This window comes from Mustela erminea, chromosome 8 (assembly GCF_009829155.1).
Source record: "Mustela erminea isolate mMusErm1 chromosome 8, mMusErm1.Pri, whole genome shotgun sequence".
NCBI lineage: Eukaryota > Metazoa > Chordata > Mammalia > Carnivora > Mustelidae > Mustela > Mustela erminea.
This window is the reverse complement of record NC_045621.1, coordinates 60,102,353-60,130,209: the sequence shown is the minus strand read 5'-3', so window position 1 is coordinate 60,130,209 and position 27,857 is coordinate 60,102,353.

Here is a 27,857-nt window from a genome sequence, read left to right as displayed (position 1 = left end):
ACCCAGAATCTAACGGCTGCTAAAGTACAGAAAGTTGCCATGAGGATGTCGAGTCAGTGGGTGTTTTGAAGAAAGAACACGTTTTGCTTTAAAAACGTTTCGGCAGAGTGTTAATGTGAAATTACTTCATGGGAGAACAGCCATATTGACCCCTTATACTAAATAAAAATATGTAGATTTATTTAGGCTTAACATTTGAATTTTCTGCTTAAAGAGGTACCCAAAAATGTATAGCATAAACAAAAACCAAGAAAAACTGAAGTGAAAAGCATTATCATACGAAATGAAATCATATATTATATTAGATTTCTTTTCATTGGTGGTAGAGTTTTCGCTCTCTAATCCAATGATACCAAATCAATTCTGACAAAAACATTAGTTACCAAATGAGTACAACTGTGTAATTTTTTCTGGAGTATATATACTTTCCCAAAATTAGCCGAGAGCAGTAGCAAAAGTCAGGCCTCAGCCTAAATTCTACTTCTACCACTAAATTCTGGGGACAAGCCAACAGTAGTCTATTTTATACCCCCACATTATAAAGTAGGTACAATTTACCAATTTTTACCAATATTATAATATTATATATATTATATTAATTATATTATAATATTATAATATAAAGGATATAAGAAACAAACATCATTTTGTGCTTAAAGAGAAAGATGGTTAGCACTCTTCCTATTCGACCCAAATGTTTGAGAGAATAAAGTAGGCAAAAAAAAAAAAAAAAAAAAAAAATTGTAGGGGCACCTGGGTGGCTCAGTCATTGTTTGCCTTCAAAGCCCCATATCGGGCTCCTTGCTCAGCAGGGAGACTGCTTCTCCCTCTCCCATTTCCTTTGCTTGTGTTCCCTCTCTCACTGTATCTCTCTCTGTCAAATACATAAATAAATAAAACCCTAAAAAAAAACCTACTTGTAATAATTCTTTCCAACGTGATCAAATCCCCATATTGTGAATCACCACAAATCCGTGAAAGTGAATATGTGAAGGAATGGGTGTCCTCTCCTCTCGCCTAAACCAGGTAAATTCTCTTGCTTTTTTGACATGGGGAATGAAGTCTAGCAAATATTTGGATAAATAAAAACATTTGGTTCTCTTTCTCAGTTTTTCAGATTTTATCAGAACGTTCTCTTTCACATTAGCTGCCACCTCAGAGCCAACGTAAATAACGCTAACTAGGCCTGTGGAAGCTAGTGCTCTGGAAAACTAATAATTTCACTAATTGACCTCATAAACCCCCCTTCACTCGCTCTCCAGATGGGACTTCAGTGTGAGCGGAACATGGATATCCAGTGCCCCGGTTCTCAGAGAAATGGCCTGTCTCCTGTGATGGGGAGGAAAAAGGTACTGAACTCACCTACTACAGGTTTATAGAATTATGTTTTCTAACCAACAGGAAAGCACAGGATGACTTCTTTGCTTTTCCAAAAATCATCCCACAATTTCTCTCCAAGACTTCTTAAATTAGGATTTTACCAACTTTAGAAAAAGCATCACTTTCATTTTGAAGAGAAGGCAAACAAACAGCATCATGCTTGGTATGAGTCATCTGACCTTTCTGTGAGAGAACATGTGCAACTAAAATATCTTTAGGAGATATTTTGCCACCTCATGAGAGAGAGACTCAGGTCCATGAATCCCACTGAAGAGAAGGGTTCTCACCCTAATATCTGTCTAAGAAGGGAAATAGATGTTAATTGGCACATCAGAATAAATCTGCTGATAAGTATATTTGCTTTTTCCTGAAAGATTGTCACTCTTACTGCCCATGTCCCCTGTTCTTCTGCATTGCCTGCCTGTCTTCTGCATTAACACATAGGTGAAAATTTAACCTGCCAGCTGCACTAAAAACAGAAAAACATGCTTAAAATTGATGAGAGGAGATTTTCGTTGGATCACTAAGTCTTATTATATATGTCACTACAAACGCTCATTAGTTATCTTTTTATAATTGTTATAAGTTACCACAATGATTGCGGCCTATAGAAAGTGTGCAGAATTCACCAAATGTCACTAACTGGGACTGGCCTTGGGTTTTTCTTTTTCTGGACTTACCAACTTATAAAGAGAGGAAGTAGAGATAATGAGGATCATCATATAATTTCAGAAAATTAGTCTTTTTTCTTTTTTCTTTTTTTAAGGAAGTGGTGGGGTGGGGAGAGGCACAGAGAGAGAAAGAGAGAGAGAATCTTAAGGAGGTTCCACAACCAGCAGAGAACCTGACATGGGGTTCAATCTCACAACCCTGAGATCATGATCTGAGCCCGAACCAAGAATGGGTCATTTAACCAATTGAGCCACCCAGGCTTCCCTCAAAATTAGACTTTTAATAGGAAATACCACACCAAGAAAAGATAGTGTCCATATATCCCTCTGTTGACAATTTTATCAGGTACCAGAGTCCCATTACAAATTCCAGGCATCTTATTTGGGGTAGATGAGCTTCTCACCTTTTTTAGTGTGGATCCCATTCTCCACCTCCTTCAGGTGGTAAAATTTACAGTGAGCAGTTGCCTGCCTTAAGCCAGTATGTGCATAAGTCAAGCACAGAGTCAAGAATGGGACAAGAATCTCCTGACTCCTCACCTCTTTCTCCATCCACAGCACTGATTTTCCTTCTGCTCCATGGTGGCAATAGTGGGCATAGCCAGATGCCAAGACTTTGTTCCTTCTGTCATCAAGGAATAAATTTCATAGGTGAGAGAGCTCAGTGAGTCTCTGATAACAAAGCATATTGAAAAGGGAAAACCAAATGCAGTGTAAGTGCTGGGTGCTGCTATTATTTGGAAGGCAAGAGACTGAGCACAGAGCTATCATTATGATTATGGGTACCTGGGATACAGAAAAATTTGGGAAAGAAAGAGGGAGGGGCTATAGGTAGTGTGGTCAAGCAACAGGAAGAAGATTCACTAAGAAAATTTAACATACTTTGTGAGGCATGAGACCCTGAAATAATAACTAGAAGCTTTGGTTATATTAACAGATTAGTAGCTTTCTGATTCTTAAATATTGGCAGGCAGGAACAGCAATGATGAAAATCCAAAAATTGTAATTTTCCTAGTTCACCATACAAATAAGAAACACACTTCTGAGAAGAGAAATGCAGTGATTCTTAAGATAGAAACTTTGATAAAGGGAACTGGCAAATAATGTAATGACTCCTAGTACTTAGAGGAAGACATTTTAAAAAACTCCTCCAAAACTTTCCCAATGAGCACAGAATATCTCTTATTTAGGTAAAATTGATACTACTATAGAATAAGCATAAATAACATTTCAGAGAACCAGCTTTATCATCCTTAGCAAAGAGCTCCCAGTAATGACTGTAAAGTGAAGCAAGTCAAAAGTGACATGTCACTTTCAACTTAATCTCTTGACTTGTTTACATTACTTCCCTTTCAGGCATGACCTCCCTCTCTCATTCCATCTACCTAACTTTGCCCCTGTTTTGAAAGCCCGATGAAATCTCCAAATCCTCACTGAAGTCTTCACCAATCAATTCAGCTCACACTCACGGCTCCTGCTGATTAACTGATAATAGCCAGGGCCCAATATTAAAATATTTCAGCTAGTTTTTTTTTTTAATAATTTTTAAGCATATAGAGAAGGAAAAACGAACAGTTCAATAACTACCCATATATTCACCATCCAAATGCAACAATTGATATTCTTTCATCTCATGTTTTGGTAAACTTTTTCAAAATAATTTGTAGACATACTGATGCTTTCTCTCTAAGTACATCAGTATATACCTCCTAAAAATAAAGATACTCCCCTACGTGATTACAGCACCATTTTCTTGCCTATAAACAATGCTGTAATCTGAAATCAAGTCTATATTACAATTGGTACAATTTTCTTAAATAATATAGCCGGCTTCGTTAAACCAGAGTTTATGGTTTATGCTTTGCATTAGGCATTTGGTTGTTCTAGGTCTTTAACTTTTTTTGCCCCTTTTTTGGATCAAGAAACGTTCACTTGTTTTCAAAAACTTTTTTGAAGAAACTCAACCAATGATGTTTAATAATGCCCCACAGCGTGGATTCATCTGCGTAGTACCACATGTTATAATTTTAAAAGTTCATCTACCCCTTGAGTTTCCTGGGAAAAGAAAATAGATCAAAAGGATTTATTCGATTTTTTCAACATTTTTGGCAAGCACATTTCACAAGAGATGCTGTCACCTATTTTCACATAAAGGGTCACATAATTTTAGATTGTTTGACTCTTAATGATTTTAAATTTGACCATGTTTCAGGTAAAAGCTGGGAGAGCTGCTCTTTGCAAAGGCTCCTTCTACCTTCTAATTAGCAGGTAATGCTTCACAGCTAAAATATTTAATCTGTTTCTTTCCTGTTTTAGACTTCCAACCACATATAGCATTCTAGACACTGGGAACTATGTTTGACATTTTATTTTATTGGCTACAGAACCCATAACATTACAATGTTAAGCATTCAGTAGGCTTCTGATGAATATGTATTAGTTGAGGGTTTTGCATCATATAAAATCAGACACATTCCAGTTCTTAATACCCCCAAATTCTACTGCGTAAAGTGCATTGCCATAAGAACAGGTAAACCTTACTTCATTTCTAGTTATGATGAAATAGTTTATAGAAGACCAATGCTCCTACTAAGAGAAAAACAAAACAATATAAAAAATTGTCCTGATTTTCATATATAGCACACTTTAGACAATGGCCACATTTGCTGAGATATTAGATTATAAGACAAGCTTCAAGTATTTTTTAAAAACTGAATGCATTCATGAGGTTTTTAGAGAAAAGTGGAATTAAGTTAGGCATCAAAACCAACAAAATACATAACAAGAAACACATACAACATGCAAATACATCATTTGGAAATAAATCACGGACCAAAAACAGTAAAAATCACAACAAGAATTAGAAAATATTTACCCCTGAATAATAATGAAGATAGCATCTATCAGAGTTTATGGGATGTAACTACAACAGTGTTTAGAAAAAAAAAAATACAGTCTTTAATGTATGTGAAACAGAAGGTTGAAACTCTACAATCAAAATATCCATCTCTTAGGAAGTTTAGACTGAAAAAACAACTAGCAAATTAAACCCAAAACAAACAAAAATGAAGGAAATAATAAAGTGAGGGCAGAGACTAGTGAAATTAAAAAATAAGCATTTAAGATATAAGATCAACAAAATTAAAACCACGTTTCTTATTTAGGAAAAAATTAATCTTTATTTAAAAAAACAATAAAAAATTAAAGCATTCTCTAACAGAACTGATCAAGAAATATTACAAATAGTAATTAAAACGATATCACCTTAGATCCCAAAAGTATCAAAAAGATAAAAATTAGGTTTATGAGTAACTTATGCCATTAATAAAATGGATTAAATCCTGGGGGAAAAAGAAAGCAATCTAGCATAACTAACACAATAAGAAATAGAATCTATAATTTAAAATCATGCCTGAAAAGAAATTTATCTCTAGGACCCAAAAAAAAAAAAAAAGCCAACCAGTCTCACACAAACTCTTCCAGAGTTCAGAAAGGAAAAAAAAAAAAAAATCAGCAAACTTTATAACCTTTTTATGATTTGAATAAAATATATAAATACTTAATAAAGACATTCAAGGAAGGAAAACTATAGTAAAATCTGTCTAATAAACATAGACACAAAAATTTTTAAATATTAACAACTTAATGAAAAATACATAAAAGGGATAACATAACACAATGAAATGTGACTATTCTAGGAATATAAGGCTGGTCTAATATTTAAATTCAATCTGGATTTACCACAATAGTAGAATAAAGATGAAAAATTAAATAATCATCTCAAAAGAAGTAGAAAACACCTTTCATAAAAGTCCACACCTTTTTACAATAAAACTCTAAGCAAACTATCCAAAAAGGGAATGTCTTTATTCAGAAAAAGTATCTACAAAATCTTTCAACAAACTTACACTTAAAAGTGAAATACAGAAACTTTCACCCTAAGATTAAAATTAAGACAAGAACACCACTATCATCATTTCTATACAAGATTTTACTGGTGGTGATAACCATTAAAATTAATAATTACAAATAAATAAGATATGTAAACTTTGGAAAAGGAGAGACATATTTGCCATTATATTAAGATAACGTAATTTTATAGTCTAGAAAATCCAAATAAATCTAGATACATGGCATTAGAATTAACTTAAAAATGTATTGAGGTCTGTGTAAACAAAGTCAATAAAAAATTAATTCTATTTCTATGACGACAAAAAATGGAGCATGACACTTTTTATCAAAAGGAAATTCAAAATATTATTTAAATATTAAATGACAAAGAAATCTCAAAAATATTTGATTTATATAACAATCTATGTTACATTATTGTAATAAAAATGAATGGATATTCCATTTTCATGGATTAGAAAGTCTCATACTATATACAAATATGCTGACTCTCCCCAGTGATTCGTATATTCAACAGAAGCACAATAAAAATACAAGTAGGTTTTTTCTTTGGTTAGCACTTGAGAAGCTGTTTCTAGCTGCATATAGAAATGCAAAGAGCCAAGAATAGGCAAGATAATCTTGAAGAAGGAAACCAAAGCTGGAAGACTTGCAAGACTTATTGAAGTTCTAATAATCACAGTGATGTTCTGATAGACAAATATAACAGAAAAATGTAATACTGAGTCACAGACTCACACATACATGGTTGCTTATATTATGTACAAATTTCACTGTAGAGAGGTGGGGGAAATGGTATTATCTTCAATTAATGGTACTAGGTCAAAAGAAAATCACACACATTAGTCCCTCACACTATATTCTAAGAGAGATTCAAGATGAATTCTAGATCTAAATGTGAAAGATAAAACAATAAAAGTTCTAGAAAAAACAGAAGAAAATAGCTTAGTAGCCCCAGAGTAAGGAATAATTTCCCAAGACCCAAAACCCTAACAATAAAGAAAACATAGACACATTAAGAATTTGTGCTCACTGGGGCACCTGGGTGGCTCAGTGGTTTGGGGCCTGCCTCTGTCTTCAGCTGGGGTTGTGATCCCAGGGTCCTGGGATTGAGCCCCATGTGAGGCTCTCTGCTCAGTGGGGAGCCTGCTTCCCTTTCTCTCTCTCTGCCTGCCTCTTTGCCTACTTGTGATTTCTGTCAAATAAATAAATAAAATCTTAAAAAAAAAAAAAAGAAATAGACTTTGTGCTCATAAAAAGACACCATTGAAAGGAGAGAAAAAGCAAGCCATGGGCTGAGAAAAGATATTTATAGAAAAACATGACTGACCAAAGACTCATGTCTAAAATATATAAAGGATCTAAAAATTAGTTTAAAAGATGGAAAAATAAATAAAAACTTGAACAGGTATGACATAATAGAACAATATGGGTTAGAAGAGAAATTTAATCACAGTGGGATACCACTCTACAAGCCTAAAATACCCATACTACCACTATACAGAAGATCTAAAATTTGTGTTGTTGAAGATGTGAAGCAACAGGAACTTTCCTACACTGCTACTCTGGTGGCCTTTAGAAACCTGCCAGTGTATCTATTAACAGAAATATATGTATAGCCTATGACTCAACAGTTCCACCTCTAGATATATATTCTCCACAAAAATAGATACATATGAACCTAATGATGTTTCCAGGAGCCAAATATATAAACTAGACATTGGGTATATCAACACAATGTACAATAATAAGCAAGTGCGGACTGTCGTTACATACAAAAACAAAAATAAATGCCACAATCAACTATTAAAAACAAAAAGGTCACGCACATGCTAATCTTGTATGATGGTAGAGGTCAGAATAGTGACAGCTTTTGTAGAAGATACTACTGTGGAAATATGTGGGTGGGAGGTGCTTCCATTGTGTAGGAAAATTTCTATTTCTTGGGACGCCTGGGTGGCTCAGCGGGTTAAAGCCTCTACCTTCGGCTCAGGTCATGATCCCAGGGTCCTGGGATTGAGCCCCACATCAGGCTCTCTGCTCAGGAGGAAGCCTGCTTCCCCCTCTCTCTGCCTGCCTCTCTGCCTGCTTGTGATCTCTGTCAAATAAATAAATACAATCTTAAAATAAAAATTTTCTATTTCTTGATCTGGTGAGGATACACAGTTGCATTTCTCTTATAAAAATTCACTGGGCTGTATGATTAGTATCTGTACATATATTTGCATGTCTATTTTTTACAAAGTTGAACCATAAAGTATGTCAATCTCCCCAGCATCCTTAGGTCCCTGACTCCTTGTCCTTTGATTTGCTGTCATATCTTATCTGCAGATGACCATCAATAAATAAAACCACTGGTCGGATATGTGTGCTTGTTCCAGTTCTCTGAGTATTTCTGGAAGTATTACAATCTTTGCGCTCCAAGCCATTTGGCCTCTTGACTGTCAAGGAGGCTTACAAAATCCTGTCCTCTCTCCAAACTGCCTCCCTTTTTTCAAAATTTCAAATCATCACTATCCTAACAAATCTACCACTCCATGTCTATCTTCTCCCTCGTCCTCTGGCATTGTTTCCTCTGCTTTCATTAAACAGGAACACCATAAAGACTTCCTCACACCATATCCAAAATGGGAAAATTACAGACAGAAATCTCATCTGTGATAGCAGAAGACACCCATCCGTGGAGAGCAAACTATTAGTGGACACCTCAAATTATTCCATTTATCAGGTAGTGTATGAATCTGTCTTTGATGGTGTGTGAGCAGCAAGACTCAGCAAGGACTCCAACATGATTTAAAGGACTTAGACAAATATTCAAGAATAAACAACTTCTCCCTTCCCTTCCTTGCTTTCCGAGCCCCGTCCCAAAAATGTACTTTTATGCTCACCTTCCTTCCTAAAAAAGTCCTTTCTCCTTTGCACGACAAACACATCTACCTCTGCTTTAGATTCACTATCCCTCTCGTGACCCAGGATTATCCTCCACAAATGAATCCCTCTTTGCCTTGATCTCAATCTATACTTGTACTCTTCAAACTCAAGCATGTTTAGTCCAATTTCTATCAAAAGGAAGAACTCTTTCTGTCAATAAAACCTGGGTTTTTACATATGCCTGAGCTCCAGATCTTTTCATCTGATGCCTTCTGGATATGCTCAACCCTTATTTATTATAGCTCCTCAAACAGATCCATAAGAATACATACAAAGTCTCTGTTTACCCAGTCCATATATCAATGTTCTTCTCATTTTTCTGTGTAAGCTAGAAGATTGCGAGTCATCCTTGACTTTCTACCTATTGCAGTCAAAATCATCAGGTCATGTCAATTCCGTCTCCTAAAATTTCCTTCAAAGGCATCTGGTTATGCTCATCACTTACTGTTTTAATTCAGGTCTCATTACCTTTAAACATGATTAGATTGTATTAAAAAACCTAGCTATGCTCTGTTTATAATATACAAGAGGCTCACAAAGTTTGAAAGTAAAAAATATATATGTGATAGATAGATAGATAGATGGATAGATAATCCAAAGAGAAATCTGAGATTCTGTACTGTATTTCTAATATGGTATATTTAATTGATATTGCTCAAACTAGAATTACCATTCTATAGAATATTTTGGAAAATGGATAAAAAATGTTATTATCTCACAGGTGAAAAAAAAATCCTCCATTATTTTAAAAACTTTAAACACAGCCCATTTACACATACAATAAAAAACAGAAACCAAAGAAATGTAAAACAGCATCAACAAAAAGTTCTCATATAAATAAATCTTTAGTCAGTGCCAATTAAAATTCTTTATTAGAGAATACTTACAAATATTAAAAGGAAAACATTACAGATCAAAACATAAGACAATGCAGAAGCAACCAAAAGGAAATCAGAACTGCAACTATTTTCAATGTTAAATGAGAAGAAAAAAAAGTAAATTAATAAACTGGGTGTTCAACTCTACAGTAAACATGGCATAAACCTGAAACAAATCTAAGAAAAGCAGGGATTGATACAAATAAAAGCAGGAATTTTTTTTAAAGGCAGAAAATCAGAAACAGTAATGAAAGTAGACTAACAAAAGTAGTGATGCTTTTCCTAAGTATCGTAAATAACTACTTACAATATAATGATAAGAAATTCCATTACTAGTAATATCCATAACATCTAAATTATTAGGAGTTAACTTCACAAGAAATATAGAACATTCATTTTACAAACAAAAGCTTGACTTGAGGGACACAAAAAAAGATATGAATCAAAGCTGTGGCATATTACGTTCCTGAAAGAAAAGTTCAATATTGTAATAATGTCAGTTTTCTCTGTATTCATCTTCTATTGCTGCTGTAAGAGGTTATCACAAATTCTTTGGCTGAAAATAGTATAAATGTATTCTCTTACAGTTATGGAAGTTAGAAGACCAAAATGGGTCTTCTTAGGTTAAAATCAAGGTATGGGTAGGCTCCTTTCATTCTGGAGAATCATTTTCTTGCTTTTTCCAGCTTCTAGAATCTACTTGCTTTCCTTGGCTCATTTCCTTCATCATCAACACCAGCAGTGTAGCGTCTCCAAATCTCTCTCCTCTCCATCCTCTGCTTCTGTCATATCTCCTTCTATCTCTCTCTCTCATGCCTCACATTTTGCTTATAACAACCCCTTTCTATTGCATTGGGCCCACCCCAATAATAATCCAGGAGAATATCTCAAGATATTTAGTTTAATCACATCTTCAAAGTCTCTTCTACCACATACGGTAAGCAATTCTTAGGTTCTAGGGATTAGGATATGGACATCTTTGGGTGGCCGTCATTCTACCACAATACCCAAACTGATTGAGTCACTCAATACAACTCAATTATTTTTTAACTTGACAGATTGATTCTAAAGTATAACTGGAAACTCAAACTGGGAAAACTGAGAAATCACATAAGGGTAATAAAAGGAAAGGACTTTCACTGCCAGATATGAAAACATATGGCACCATAATAATCAAGGGAATGTGGTTGTTTAAGAATAGATGTATCTTGGAGAATAATTTTCAAAAATGTATATGTATATGTAATTAGTAATGTAGCACATGATATAAAGTGGCATTTAAGATATGAAGGAAAAAGACTGATTACTTAGTAAATTATGCTGGAAGAAGTAGTTAATTGTTTGGAAAGAAAAATGTTGGGATTTAAGTTAGATGGACACTTTACCACCACATACACCAAAAATAAATCTATGATAGATAATAGCATTAAACAACAACAAAATTAAACCCTTGGACTTGAAAGTAAAAGATTGGGGAATAATTATTATCTTTTAATGAACTCAGTAAAAACGAATGAAGTATAAAAGAAAAAAAAAAGAAAAAATTGATGGTTTTGACTACATTAACCCATTGACCCACAAACTTGCAAACATCAAAAAAAGTAAAGGAAACAGGAAAATAATGGGAAAGTATTTTTTTAATCATATGACAAACAATTCAGATACATAAAAATAAAAATCCCATTAGGAAAATAGGCAAAGAAATTGTTATAACTTTGTTAAATTAATATTTGTTAAGAGGACCACAGAGTACTGGAGGTGAATCGAAGTTCAACAAGAGAACACAAGAAAATTTGAAATAGCGCAGTTTACTACAGGCAAGTCCTGAAGGAAATCTTAAGGGGCCACATGAGGAGGTCAAGTCAGGGCTGTGCCGTCCTTAGGGTCTGTGAGTGGGAAGAATGAAGTTTGATAAGCTCCTTAGGGATTTTACCTAAGAGGTGCTCAAGGGGAAGGCCCTGGAAGGCAGAGGGGGTTATGGATCACAAGGGGAGTCCTATCAGGAGCTTCCGTTTGCTTGTGACTCTGTGGGCTGCTCTCCCAGGCATTTGCTACGAGAGAGGCTAGTGTCTGCTTCAGGTCACTGTGGGCCCCTTGGCCAAAACAAAATGGATGTCAAACCAACAATACCATTAAGTAGCTTAGCTAAACCCCTGACAGAGGTATTAAATGCCAAAGGGAAAATGCAAAAGTCCACTAAGTATATTTTTTTAAACATTCAACTACTGCTAATTAAACAAATGCAAAATTAAATACCTACCTACACAATGCCATAGACCTCTCCCAAATGAACAAAACTTTTTTTTTTTTTTTCCTTACGCTATTATCCATTGTTGTCATGAGGGTGGAGAAATAAATACTTAATACCATTCTAGTATAGACATAAATTGGTATAAGATTACTGGAAGATATTTAGTAACTTTTTTTTTCCATTTCAAGATTTTTCTTTACTTCTTTTTTTAACATATAATGTATTATTTGTTTTAGGAATACAGGTCTGTGATTCATCAGTCTTACACAATTCACAGCACTCACCATAGCATATACCCTCCCCAGTGTCCACCACCCAGCCACCCATCCCTCCAGCAACCCTCAGTTTGTTTCCTGAGATTAAGAATCTCTTATGGTTTGTCTCCCTCTCTGGTTTCATCTTGTTTCATTTTTCCTTCCCTTCCCCTATGATCTTCTGTCTTATTTCTCAAATTCCTCATATCAGTGAGATCATATGATAATTGTCTTTCTCTGATTGACTTATTTCACTTAACAAATAGCCTCTAGTTCCATTCACGTCTTTGCAAATGGCAAGATTTTGAGGGTTTTGATGGCTGCATAATGTTCCATTGGGTATATATACCACATCTTCTTTATCTATTCATCTATTGATGGACATCTAGGCTCTTTCCATAGTTTGGCTATTGTGGACATTGCTGCTATAAACATAAGGTGCACATGCCCCTTCAGATCACTACATTTGTATATTTGGGATATTTAGTAACTTTTGAAAGGTAAAGAGAGAAAGTCAGAGTGTGTTAACTCTGACACATACAGAAATTCTTTTAAAGATAATTGCAAAAAGGAAATGATGGAACAACCAAAGTTTTGGCTAAACAAATTATGCTTATAGGAGTAAATGTATGTGGTAATTAAAAAATCATGTTTTACAAGCATAGTTAAAGATGTAAAATATTCATAATATATAAAGTGGAAAAGCATGTTATGAAACTTCCCAAATAATTTTTAAAGTATGCAAATGCATTATATTTAACAGAAGGCTAAACAAAAAAATACGTTTTTTCCCTAGATACTATGGTTTCAAGTTTTAATTTTTTTAGGTTTTTTCCTTTGCAGTTTTCTCTATTTTCATTGTTAGGTTACACAATGACTATTAATTATTTTTGTGATCATAGCAAAAACAGTAGGTGTTATTGTTTTTAAAAACATCTTAATAACAGACCAGAAAGAATACTGAACAATTAGATTGTCCCCAATCAAATCTTAAATTTTTTTATTGATCTTTTTGGGTTTTTCCTTCCATCTGAAGCAATTCTTCCTTAATTTTTATGATGCTTAGATCATACTGGACCATGATATATTCTTGCACAGGTCAACCTGGTGTAGGCAAAATGCAGTTTTATCCTACCTACCAATGAAATTATTTTTCAACACATCTCAGGCAGGATTTGAGGTAAACCTCCCCAGCTAGAATTAGAGCTTCAACATCTGGGACACTTTCCTATTTCATATCTCTTAGATACTATTACTGGACACTGGAACAGTGCCCTGACCATATTTGTTGTGGATAGCAACGTAGGCTCAGCTAAGCTCCAAAAAGAAATTCTTTAAATTGACAGTAGATGAGGAGGACAAGTCAGAAAGAAGATAGGATACTGCTTGAGTTAACGGTGTTTAAATTTGTACTTAGTCTAGCTTCGGATACTTCATCAGACATAATTCCTCTTTGTGCCATGCCTACCCGGCTTCCCATGATTGCTCTGTTTCTCCACAATATTTTCTTTCTTTCTGTTTGTAATTTCACAATGATTTATTTTTCAACTGTTTTCCTTTTTGAGATTATTTCTATGTCCACTTACACATTGTTACCTAAATATAAAAGGCCTAGTATATTTAAGCGATAAGTTTCAAAGTCAAAATTAAGAATTTACTTTGCGTTTTCTTTATATAGCTCAGTTTACAAGCATCTCGTATTGAAAATTTACAGAAGATGATCTCCTGCCCATGTGTGACTCATCTGCACCAGGAAAGTGATTAGTGGTCACACTGTAGTTTCCATAAGAATATCATTCGCATGATTATCACAGGCAGTCAGAAAGCACCGTGATGGGTGTACATCCAGGAATGGATGCCATTCACATTTGACATATAAGGGCAGAAATAATAAAGCATTGAGATATAAACAAAATTTTTACCTTGCATCAAGAAATGAGTTGTCTAAGGAACAAAATCGGTATCTTGGGAAAAGAAACATTCTATCACGTGATTGGGAGAGGCCATAATTTTCCTTTATAATACCAACTCCCACTTTCTGACTCACATCATCACCTGAAATAGGTGAAATACCACCAGAAAACATTTTTCTTTCGTTGACCTCCCAATTTCAGTGCTAAACTCTCAAAGCTTTGGTAAAAGAGACTTTGGTTGAGAAACTTGACTTGGAGAACAGTTTCAAACACAGTGGGATTGACTTCAATGTACAATATTAAACAATTTAGTAGGTCAGACTTATTTTTAAGCTAGAATTTTTCCTTTCTACCTTTCCTTTCTTTATCACTTCCTTATCTGTTTCTAAAGAGAATTTTAGAATTGTAAAACCTAGGGCCTTCTACAGAAAGCTATAATTTGTACATGTGACCAAAAACTTTGAGGTCATGAATAAGCTGGAACATATGCGAGTTATTTAGAAAGCTTTCAGATTTTCGTCCTCATATATTAATTGTCCTTTAAATTCCCCTAACATATGTATAAATGTTCTGGCCAATGCAGTCAGTTCTATTGACAAATTTCATAGCCAGTCAATTTAATCCAAATAGTGGGTTTGTGTGAATAGACAGGATGTAGTCAAATGCAAATTCGGATGTCACCCACCTAATTTGATCTAGGAAAAGAGTAAACAATTACCATTAGTGTTGAGTTTGGGATCTGATTTACATAGGCAGGCCTTCTGTACTGGTTAGAGTAAGATAATCGCTGAATCCTAAACATTGTTTGGTGTGTTGATCTGTTGTATAGACACAAGGGATTTCCCTTGGCTTATTCATTCTTCTTCTCTACACTTCTAGAACATTATACTCTAAACTGCATCTAACCTTTTGCACATTTGTTCTGAGTTCTTTACATTGTTACTACAATGTAGCACATTTGATGTCAAATCTGTACATTCTAATTACCCAGAACCAAAAACAGACGGACCTTGTGTGCTTGTGAACCAAATACAACCAAATGTTTCCATTTGAGAGCCCAGATTACTGGGGAATTTCAAATATTTCTGTATTTCTCAATGACGAAAGGAGCATGCTTTCAGACTTAAGACAAAAAATAGTCTTTTTTAAATTTATAAAGTTGGTAATGAATAAAAAACCTCTTTGTAGGTGCTTGCTTAGAATCTGGTTTTAAGAATTTCTTAAAATGTTTTCAGTAAAATGTTGTAACTTGGTTTTGTTCCCTGGAATGAAAGAGGTGAAATGGACTAGCAATAAAAATTAAACTGACTAGTCCAATTTCATTGCCTAAACTAAATAAAATTTGGGGATGTAGAGAAAAGCAGAAACAAGTGCTAAAAATATATATTTGTAGTTTAAAGGTCCATTTTAATCTTCTAAATCCTTATTGAAAACAAAGCAATAAAATTTACATGACATAAATATATATGTGGTCAGGTATTTAGGAATAAAAACAAGCCTGGCACTGATTTATGGAATTCTTTGTGCTTTGACGTGACTAAGGGTGAAAGGTTTCTTTTGCTAAAAATAATGACACCCATACCTAAGAAAGCATCTGGACGCCATTCTTGGAAGTATAAGACTTTGTTAAATATCAGGCCTGTGACCCTGGTAACCAATCAGTCAGTCCATAATAACATTCATTTTTTTTTTCACAGATTTTTTTTTTTTTTTAAGTGGAGGTACCCTTCTTAGCTGTAATTTTGTTTGTGAATACTGAGTTTTGGAATATGAAGGAACCATTTCTATGTGATATTCTCTACTATAGAGTTAGACGTTTTTTAACATAATTTTACAATTTTACAATTTTTATACAAAGATGGACCTTTCCTGCTATTAAATCAGTAACTTAATGTTACTTAATGTTTGTGTGCATGTGCGTGTGTGTGTGTCAGTGTTTGTGTGTGAATATGTGCAGTCACCGGCAGAAGAGCTAGCTTTTCTGGAACTAAGTTTCTGATCTGAAAATATTCCAATATGATATTCAAAGCTCTTCTCCTCTAGGTGAATATGTGGTGGAAATGGTTGTTGCTGATGTAGAGAAAAGGAATATTAGATGTATGTTATATTTTTCGCATATCTATTTTATAATATTTATAATGTATATAAATGTTAAGGAGAGTAATAGGTAATTGCATACTCAAGGCATAAAATGAATTAGAATATAAAGAGTATCAGTCAGCAGACTTCAAATGTTACAAAGTATCTCCTGCCTTTTTTTTCAAGTGAGATTTTGTTCAGGAGAGTATAGAATCTTGAATTTTGTTCTGAAAGTATATGAGTGAATTGTCTTAACCGTATTTTTCAGACTGTATTATCTAATTCAGGAAATAAATGGTGAATGCATATAACATAGCAAGAAAGAAGCTGTTCTACAAAGACCATACAGGGTTCATAATGGAAGGGCTGGATAGTTTTTCTGATTTATAGAGATCACAGAGGAAATAAACAATTTTGCCTTTTTTTTAAAAAAAGATTTTATTTATTTATTTGACAGAGACACAGGGAGAGAGGTAATACAAGCAGAGGGAGCAGGAGAGGGAGAAGCAGGCTCCCCACAGAGCAAGGAGCCCAATGCAGGGCCTCCATCCCAGGACCCTGGGATCATGACCTCAGCCGAAGGCAGCTGCTTAATGACTAAGCCACCCTGGCACCCCAATTTTGCTTTTTTTGATATGAATTTGAAATAGAAAAATTAGCATCTTTGGCATTTTTATCTTTTATATTTTTTAAGATTTTATCTATTTATGTGAGAGAGAGGGGAGGGCATGAATGAGGGAGGGTCAAAGGGAGAAACAGACTCCCTGCAGAGCAGCAAGCCCAACAAGGGACTGGATCCTGAGAGTCCAGGATCATGACCTGAGAGGAAGGCAGTCACTTAACCAACTGAGACACCCGGTGCTCCTTATCTTTGGCATATTTAGCAGACTTTTACAGAGAAAAGGATAAGTTATTGGTGATGGGCTTCTAAACTCTTCCTTTTTCTAATTTTTGATTTTACAAATTCAAATCATATTTTTAGTATCTATATGATAAGAAACATGAATATAATAAGCTGTTTAAATGTAATGTCTTATGGTTATCTAAGTGATAAATTTCATCACCAAAGCTTGATATTAGAATTTATAAGTAAGATTTTATTTACATATTTCCCTCATACATTATATGGCTTTGAGCAAAGGCTAGTTCTCTGGGACATAAAGATGTCATCCTTTTTTTGGCAAAAGTGCTTCTTCCAAAAGGACACATTGCCAAGCAAGGAAGGTGGAACAAGGTGTTTGTATGGCAAGATAAAAGAAATCATAATGCTCCTAAGTGACTCTCTTACTCATTCGTATATTTATTATTTATGCATTACCAGCTACATACCCAAGCTTGTTTTTAGAAATCCAGTGTCTGGCATGTTTAGGCCCTCAATGCATTCATTTAACAAATATTTGTTGAGCCTTTACTGCAGTCTAGGCTCTGGTCCAGATGCTAAGGCTATAACAGTGAATTGTGCCCCCAGAAGATAAGTTTACTCTGAACCTGAGAATGTACCCTTATTTGGGATAGTCTTTGGAACTTAAGGATCTCAAGACAAGATTAGGGTGTGCCCTAAATTCAACTATTTATAAGACAGAAAAGTGGAGGACAGAGACACAAATAGAAGAAGGCCATGTGACTACAAAAGCAAAGATGGGAGTTATGAAGCCCAAATCCAAGGAATGCCAAGGATTGCTAGCACCCACCAAAAGTTGTAAGAAAGGCATGGAACCCGTTATCCCTTAGAGCCTTTAATAGGAACTACCCTTGCAGATATCTTGGTTCTGAACTTCTGGCCTCCAAAATTGTGAGAGAATAAATTCTGCTATTTGAGCCACCCATGTCATGGTGATTTGTTTCTATTATCTAATACTGAAGCAATAATTATCTAAAATTCCAAAGTCAAAAGATTTTTGACCATGTGTGTTGCTATGTAGGTATATCTGCCACTTCCAGTGGCAGCTTGCAGACTCTTCCAAAACTCTTCATAGACCATGATTCTAACATGAAAAATTATTCACCATCATCTTCAAAAATTTTGTCTAGGAATTTGGCAAGTGTGCAATTTATGTTCTTGTCTAATTCATTGACAAATCAAAGCCCAGTACAAAAGTTATAGTATGCTATTTTGACCTTCCTCTATGTTGACAGTTACTCATTAATTACCAAATTTTATGTGCAATCATTTAAACATTATAAGTCTTTATATATTATTTTAAAATCCATGTTTTTCATGTTTTTACAAGAATATATATATCATAAGACTTTGTCATGTGCTAATTTAAATCTAGACATGTTACATTTATAATTTTTTGGCTTGCCAATTTAATAAAGTTTTTACTTTTTTAATGTCTTAATAAAGTTTTTAAAAAACAAAATTTTTTTAAGATAGTTTAAATTATATTCTTTTAAAATTATATTCTTCACAACAACTTTCTTTTCTATTGATTACTTACTACTTCTACCTAAAAATTTATAAAGTATATATTTAATCAACTGTAGTAGAATTGTTCTCAAGAATGTGTTTTTTCTTTACCTAACATTTTGTCAGATTTTTTTTTAAAAAATAGCATTTGCTCTTAACTAGTTTTCTGGCATCTTTCAGTTTCCACCAATATTAAGCAGTTTGTGTTTAGGAAGCTCATCTGCAAATCGTTTCAATACCTTAGACAATAACTATAACATTTCTTCTAGAAAGTGAAAAAATTCATCATAAATAAAAACAAACATTTGAGTTAATCTTTAATCCAGAAATAAGTGAAGAGGACCAACGCTTTGAACAAATAAAATTTTGGCAGAAAAAGTACTGTTGTACCAAATTGCAAGAATATACTGGAAGCAGACACAACCTTGATTCCATAAGAGAGATAAGTACTTTAAATGAAAGTTATTAAAGGAGATGCTGGCAACTCCTGGATATTATTTCAAATGTGTATTCTTGGCAGGAAGAAGGGTGGAGGTGCAGTCTGTTGGAAAAGAAACACTGACCCAGGCACAGTCATAGGATTTCAAAGATGGAATAGTGGCTGGGAGAGCTCTTTCCTCAGACCACAGGGGAGTGCAAGGGAAGGAACCGAAGAGGTTAGGGTATATGTGGGAAAGAAGATAAAGTTTCTAGAATACACTTTATTTTTTAAGATTTATTTATGGGGGGGGGGGGCAAGTAGTGAGAATCTTGAGCAGACTCCCTGCTGAGCACAGAGCTCTAAACAGGCTTCAATCCCATGACTCTGAGGTCATGACCTGAGCCCAAATCCAAGAGTCAGACACCCAATTTAGTGAGCCACTCAGGTGTCTCCAGAATATACTTTTGCCTTTGTGGACCTATAGCTATGTGGCACATGTGTGTATCAAGTGTGCTGGTGTGCAGGTGACGGTGTATGTGCATATGTGTATTATAGAAATTAGGGCGAGACAAAAATTTATGTCTCATCATATCCCATCAAACAGATGCCCATGAACTTTAATTTCATTTGCTTCTTTTTCCCTGTAAACCATTTGGTTTATCAGTTTACTCCAAAGGAGAGATACCATTTGGAAATAAAAGGAATTCCTTGCAGTAGGCATAGTATACCATGAGAAAACAAAGTGCAGATATTTCACAAAAGAGATTGGCTAGAGCGGTGACTGGGTAGCTTAGTGGATAAAATGGCTTCTTCTTGATTTCAGCTCAAGTCATGACTTCAGGGTTGTGAGATAGAGCCGCATGTCTGGCTCTACATTGAGCAGGGAGCCTGCTGAAGATTCTCTCTCTCCCTCTGTCCCTCCCCACTGCTCTCTCTGACTCTCGAAAATAAATAAATAAATAGTTTAAAAAAGAGAGAGGGAGAGAGATTGGCTAGAGTCACACAACACATCACGAACATGATTAGAATACACAAAGAAATAGTCATAAGCTTCCTCCTAAAATGAAAGTTATCATAAACATTGAGAACAAGCATACATTTCTGCTTTCTTCATTTCACCATAAATGACTAAAAAACTAGATTTAAAAATATGTGTATTAACAACTTTCAGAAAACACATGGTGGAATAGGATTGAAATCCCCAAAAAAAAGGGAAGTAAAAAAGGTAAGTTTTGTGATTAGCCTGACTTCCTGTGTGGGGCCAGGTTTCAGGCCACAGCACAGGAAACTGAAATAAAGCCTAGAGTTGGGACAGCAAGTTGAGAAGACCATGCTCTAAGCTCAGGAAATTCAAGAAGATAAGATTTTACAGAGAAGGGTAGTGGAGTGGTGGAAATAAACAAAAAAGATCTTGGGGGTTGGCAGAAGGATCACCTTAAGACCTTGGCTGATCTGCCCATTTGTGGGGAGGGGGGGGAACTTCCCTGAGTCTAAGAAAAGAACCACTGAAATAAAATGGCAAAGCAATAGGATGAACAATTCCCAAAGTCCAAACATAGGTAGAGAGGGAAAGTGTATTCCAACAAACCAGAGTGAAAAGACCTCAAAATACATAAGGCAAAGGGTAGAATTCTTTGAGAGATAACACTAAGCAGTAGATCTAAATCAAGTCCATAGAAAAAGCTTCTCTGGACTTACTATAACAAAACTAAAAAGTAAGCCTCAAAAGAATCCTATTTATCCAAGAATACCTGTGCTCCTGACAAAATCTAACACTCCTTGAAAGATCACAACAAAATCCAGCCTTCAACAATGTAAAATCCATCATTTCTAGCACAGAAATAAAAAATACCAGGTACACAAAGAAACAGGAAAATATGACTAGGAGAACAAGTGAGAAATCACATTTCTTCTCTGGACTAAAAACCTAAACTTAGCTCTTGGTGTCAGAGTATAAAGCAAACATGAACCCCAAAGTACCTTGGAAGAAAGCATGACATAATCATTGACCTGAATGCAGATGTTCTCTAACTAAAGAATGGAGTGTTATCTTTAGTAATATAAGTTGTAGGTGAGCTGTCTCTGAAGACTATCCCAGTTTGTTGGCAGAAGATATGATAAGGAGCAGAACTTGTACCTTTTCTCTAAAGAATTAGGCTTTATTGCATTTGTATTATCCATCACAAGGGAGTCGGTCCCAAAAAGAATGTAAGGACTCAGAAGTCTGCCTTCAAATCAGGCAAGGATTTGGTCATCTTTCTGAAACTGATGGCAGTAAGCCACAGACACAGAGAAAGGCTGCCATGCCCCCAGGGCCTCCTGATAAAATGAAAACACCCTCTATGGACCAGGGGCTAAAGTTACAATCAGTCCTATAATGACAAAAGTAATAGCTAATTGTTTTTAGTGTTTTCTACGCATCAGATGCACTAATGCATTATTATATTTAATACTCTATCTTTCTAAGGTAAGCATTATTTTTATTCCCATTTTTATTTGTTTTCTATAACTGCACTAACAAATTACCACAAACTGAGCCACTTAAAACAGCAAAAGTTTCCACTGTTAGAGTTCTAGAGTTCAAATTCTATAGGGCAGAATCTGTTTCCTTGCTTATGTAGGTTGTTGGCAGAAATCAATTCCTTGCATTTGTAGGGCTGATTTCCTCAACTCTCAGCAAGGGTAGTTCCCAGCTTCTACAGAGCACACCTTCCTTGGCTATGGAAGCCATCTTCTTCCGTGTGCAAAGCCAGTAGTTGTGTTGATTTCTGCTCATGCTTCAACTCTATTCTGCCTTTTATTCTTCTGCCTTTTCTTCTTCACTGACTTCTGTCTTCCTCTGCTACCTTGAAGAGCCCATGATAATTTCTCTATTTGAATGTCCGTAACCTCAATTCTATCTGCAAAGTTACTGTCGGAGACCGCCTCCGGCCGGGAAAGTCCCCACCATTACAAGATGGTGCTTGGCTCACTGCCAGCAAAATACGCTGTAAGTAAGCAACAAACTTTCTGGTGAAGCCCGCCTAAAGGAGGACATAGTCGTTGGCTGTTTCAAATTTAATCAGCATAGTAACAGGACTCTCATTGGCTCTCCCCATTGCTTGGCCCCTTATTGGTCACCCTGCCGCATATAAGCTAAGGAAGTTGATGAAATAAACGGAGGAATGAAGCATTAAATAAACGGAATGAAGCATTAACAGCGAACCAGGCTTCTTGTCGTCCTTGCGGGTCGAGGGCGATAGTTACTTTTGTTCCTTATGTATGATAAGAGAGTGGGGCATGTACCTCTACTGGGGAGAGACAGCATTATTCCACCTACTACAGTCCACTCTCTGGGTCCCCAGAATTCATGTCTGCTCCACATGCAAAATACCTAGTGCAGACTCTGTAATAATTATCTCTATATCCCAAGAGCATAGACCATTCTTAACATTCAAGAAATTAGTCAATAAATGAATGACATTTTTGAATTCTTGCTTTCAGCATTGCCTCCCATGAAGGAATCTTCTTTTACCTTCTCAGTAGTAATGAAAAGATGAACACATTGCCATTTCTATGTGAATGAGTCAGATTGCTTCTTTTCACTTTCAGTACCTAGACACAGAGGAACAATAGAAGATCAGAAAGAAGGAGTACTAAAATAGAAGCATCAAGGAAAATGATCTTTGATGAATTTTCCTAGGGCCACCTAGAAATAAAACCCAAGTGTTTTTAAATCAATACAGTTTCAATCTCAGAGACTATACTGTTTTAGTATGAACCTTACTCCATCTCCAGGAATACCGAAAGGGAACACAAAATTTGTCTTTTCTCCCCTAATGACTTTTTCATATTTTCAGTTGCCTAATCTGAAAGTGAGCCTTGCTGATTTTACTACAAGAAGTCTGCTGAATCTGTCCTTTTTCTGTTTTCATTGTCATTCTGCTAGTTAAAGTAAATTCACCTGGGTTAGTAAAACAACCTCATAATTTGCAGGTTTATCTCAAACTGCTTTGTTCCATTTTGATCCCCATACTATGTCCCCAAACTTTTTTTTCTAAAATATTGATCCAATTATATCATTCTTGTACTGAAAATATTTCAATACATTTTTAACTCACTTACCATGTAATTTAAGGTCCTTCCAATCTCGTTTTAACTCAGCTCAGAGTTTAGGCTTTAGGCACCAGTAGACCTGGTCTGAAATCCCTGCCCCAGTACTTATTGGCTAGGTGGTATCAGTCAAGGCACTTAACATCTCTAAGTATAACTTCCTGATTTATATAAATGATAGAGCCCAGGGTAGTACCAAGACTTCAAGACACATGTCAGATTCCTGGCACTTAGATAATGCTTAATAAATGTAGTTATCATGTAACCTTTATGGTCTCATTCCTCTACACCACTCACTATACACTCCAGACTCTAGTTGAACTGAACTGGCACTTGAGATACTCGGAAAGATCCACTTATAGGTCCACTTATATATATATCCTCTTATATATCCCAAGCTTTTGTTCATGCAACTTCTTTTACTCTAAAGCCTCTCTACCCATATCTTTTTTTCCTCCACTCATATTTTAAACCTCTGTTCATCCTAAGACACAGAAGTTTGCCATCTCTTTGAAGACAGCCTGATCTCTCTTGGTCCATGGGACCAATCACCTCCACCTCTATATTTCCTGCCCTTCTTCAAACCATTGGCATTTGTGCCTGTGTCAAACTTGATGTGTGAGCAAATTTCTTCTCACTAGTTGGTGAGTTTCTTGAGGCCAAGCCTGGTGTCTTCCTCATCATTGTTGCATCACTCCTAAGGACAAACTGTACTTGTGGTTGGTTCTCAGCAAATATTTGTGGAATTGATGGATATAATAGTATCTAAAAGACAGAATGTTGATGCCACTGTGTGGCACTTCTCTCATGGCCAAAAATCTAATTTAGTCATAATTTATGGTGCTTATTATTTCTACTATTATAAATATCTTGAATTCTGTTTCTTAAAGTGCAATTAGCTAAATATTCACCAATTATGACTTTCCTGGAGCTTTCTGAACAGGTGAATTCAATATTTTATTCAAATTTGCTTCCTCAAACCAAATGCCCACATTAAAAATGTATATATGTAAGTGACAAAATAGAAGCATTCTTATGAACAATTTTATGATAAAAGTAAGTTGGATGGCAGAAGGATTTTGGTCAGAAAATACATTTTACAAGTAAGCTTCTAAGGGGTTATTTTAAACAACACTGAAGGGAAAAAATTATTTCAAACAGATGAAAAATACCTCTCCACTGTCCCTCTAATGGATGTACTTTAAAGAAAGCCAAAGGGAATTTTAAACTCTACATACATTTTATGAACATTCAAATGAATATCTATGACTAATCTCAAGTGTATTTGAATAAAAAATAGAACAATTTTGATGTTCCAAGTTGAATTATTAAGTAAAAATATTCAGTTATCAGATAGTTAATTAAGTGGAACTGACTGTATTCATTAAAATATTTGTTCCAAACAAATGTATTTAACATTCAGATATTATGCAGAATAGGTGACAATTACATATCTCCATGGAGATCAATAATGGGATTCAGATCATTGTGTAAAGAGTCTGCAAGTTTAATGCAGAGAGAATGTCATTATTATTTCTCTCTTAATGATGGTCATTATGCGCAAACACTGATTGAATTCCATTTGTTACCTGCATTTGAGCTGAGAGGAATAATTACAATTTAAGTGTCTCCATTAAAATTCATAAAAGAATATGAATGCAAAAATTATACTTGAAACTGACAAAATATACTTTGAGGATATAAATTGTGTTTTCTGATAGGCCTCTTAAAAGTATTAAAAATAGCTTCATTTTAATAAGATGACATATAAAGATCATGTGTTATCCTCACCTTTATGTTAATTTTAATGCTGCAATACATGACTAATAATAAAAAGTAAAGAAATTAACTTTTAAAAAGTAAAATCAATTAAACAGTGTGCCAGTTATCACCCATACTTTTGAAGATTGGGTCATAGTCATCCCTTTTTTAAAAGTGTTTTTAATTGCCGTACGGTATTAAAATTATGTTTTATCATTCCATATATTGGGGATATCTTTCTACCACTCACTACTATTGGTAGCTAGTAGGTCCAAGATTTGGACTGATGCAAATGAAGTGTGCTGTATTCTCTTGTTTGGGGGCATTTATTTATTTTGACTCATTGTGCACCATTCAATACCTATAATTTCAGGTGTTAACAGTTACCACCTTATGGGCCACACCAACCCAATGTTTTCAGTTGATTATCCTGCATTTTCCCTAGAGTGAAGGGTAACATACTAAGATGTCATATGGAGTACCACTGAGACTTAAAAGTCTTCCTTTCAGTGGCCTAAGTGAGTACCCCAAGTCTGATGAAAGAAGTTTGAGTATTTAATGCTACAGAAGCCACAAGAGAAATTATGGCAATGGAGTCATGAGGCATTTTTTTGCTCCTCAAGTTTCAAGAAGCATCTGGAAGGAGAAAAAGAATGCTTTCTTTCCATACCAGAGACTCTTCTGTAACTCTATCAGGACTTCAAATTGCAGGGTCTTTTTTTTTTTTTTTTTAAGATTTTATTTATTTATTTGACAGACAGAGATCACAAGTAGATAGAGAGGCAGGCAGAGAGAGGAAGGGAAGCAGGCTCCCCGCTGAGCAGAGAGCCCGATGTGGGGCTCGATCCTAGGACCGTGGGATCATGACCCGAGCCAAAGGCAGAGGCTTTAACCCACTGAGCCACCCAGGCGCCCCAAATTGCAGGGTCTTAAATTTAAGGGTGTTTGTATTACATAATCATATGATTTTTGATACCATTAAGCAAGAACAAAGAAGTCCTAGAATTTTTGTGTGAGGAAGGCCTCTATACCTCACTGCATCCACTTTCATTGTTTTACAGATGAGAAAGCCAAGATCTACAGATGCTTACAATAAAACGTTTCAGATGTTGGTGGTAGACTGAGGACCAGAACTCAGGGCCCTTGTCACTGACTACAACATTCTTCATAAGTAGTAGTATTGGGCACTACTATCCATCAGTATATTCATGTGGATTCATATATATTCATTTTTGTTTTATTTTATTTCATCATCCACATGTGGAATTTTTTTTAAAAAAGCATCTGTTCCCTTAGAGTACCACTTTTTGAAAAACCAAAAGAAAAATCTTATTTGTGAGTATATTTATGATGGTTAAAATGGTTACAGATGTAATAAAAAGTGTCTGTGCTATAATAAAAAAAAAAAAAACTAAATTACATTTCCCTAAAGGCACGACTAGTTTTAGACTGCCTAATTAGGCAGATCCATAATTTCCTTGTCTCTGTAAGCCCAATCTTGCCAATTGATCACTTTGAGCTAAAACGCAGAGATTAGAATTGCACTGGACAGTGTCTACTGGCTGGCTACAGCACTTGGCAGTTTTCCATGAGATCTGATTCTCTTGAATCAGGAGAAAAGACAGGGGAATAGTGGAAACTTATAGAGGAGGACTGACAAGATTCCCGTCAACTATGTCTCCTTGCTGAGATACCTACAACCATTAAGAGAAGAGGGGTTGGAGAGGGAAGGGACAAAAGGAAGAAAAAGAGAGAGAGAGAGAAACAAAGAGAAATGAAAACGATGGCCTTGGAGATCAATGACTTCTTGCTGAAATAGCAGATAGGATCCAAACGTTTGCACTGCAGCCATCTTCATTTGCGCATTCTCCTTTAGAAACTAGAACCCTCAGCACAAAATAACCCTCTTCTGCAGACCTAAACAAAACATCAAGATAGCGCATCACCCAACACAAGGACTAGTGGGAAGCATTAGAATTTAGTCTGATATAAATTAACAATTATCATGACACTGTCATTCTAAAGGGGGGGTGAGGAAAAAAAAAAAGACCTTTGTCCCTTTTAAAGAAATGAGTATACTTACCTTAAAGAAGTAGAACAATGTTTAATAGGCTCATATACGAATGTGACCTAAGCTTTTGATTCTACCAGGTACCTACTAATAGCAGTTGGGATCAACTGGGATTAAATCATAAGTATAAAAAAAGCATGAGGAAAAGAGCTACCAATTGAATTTCTTAACTAGTTCTTGATTGACCTCACACTCTACTATTTGCGCTGCCGTTCCTCAGGTATGCAAATCTCACCGGATGCTTAAGTGCAGTGTTTTCTAAATCTGTGGTAAAACTTGCAGCCATCATTTTTCTGGCATGTTCAAGCTAATCAGATGCTATCCTGTGTCACGTCTTATTTCTTAGTTTTCTGACATGGCAAGAGAAGTTCATGGCAACCATAATTCGTCCTTATAATTCTTTTGGAACTATTCAATGCATGCAACAGGGAGTGGACAGTTTCTGGAATGAAAAATCAGGCTTAATTGGTTAAAAAGACTGAAATGGCTAAATTAAAATCAAGTCAGATACTGCAGCTAGGCAGTGGAAAAGGGGAAAGTGTTCTTGTCTGATGTTATCTTACTAGGTATTGCACTGTGGAGTGCAAGCTCCAAACATGAGAAATATGCCTTATGTTGATTATCACCCAGTGAAGTAAGAAACCATAAATAATCTAAAGTAAAGGGCATGAACTTCCTCACAAAGTCAAAGCTCCTCTTCATGCAAGGTGAACTGTTAAAGGGGAAAATACGTTTTCAGCGGCTGTTCACTTTATGTAAGCATTGATGGGCCTGTGTCAAAATGCAAGTTTCCTGCCCTCAGCAGTTCCTGAGGAATAGATAAAATGACATCTAGA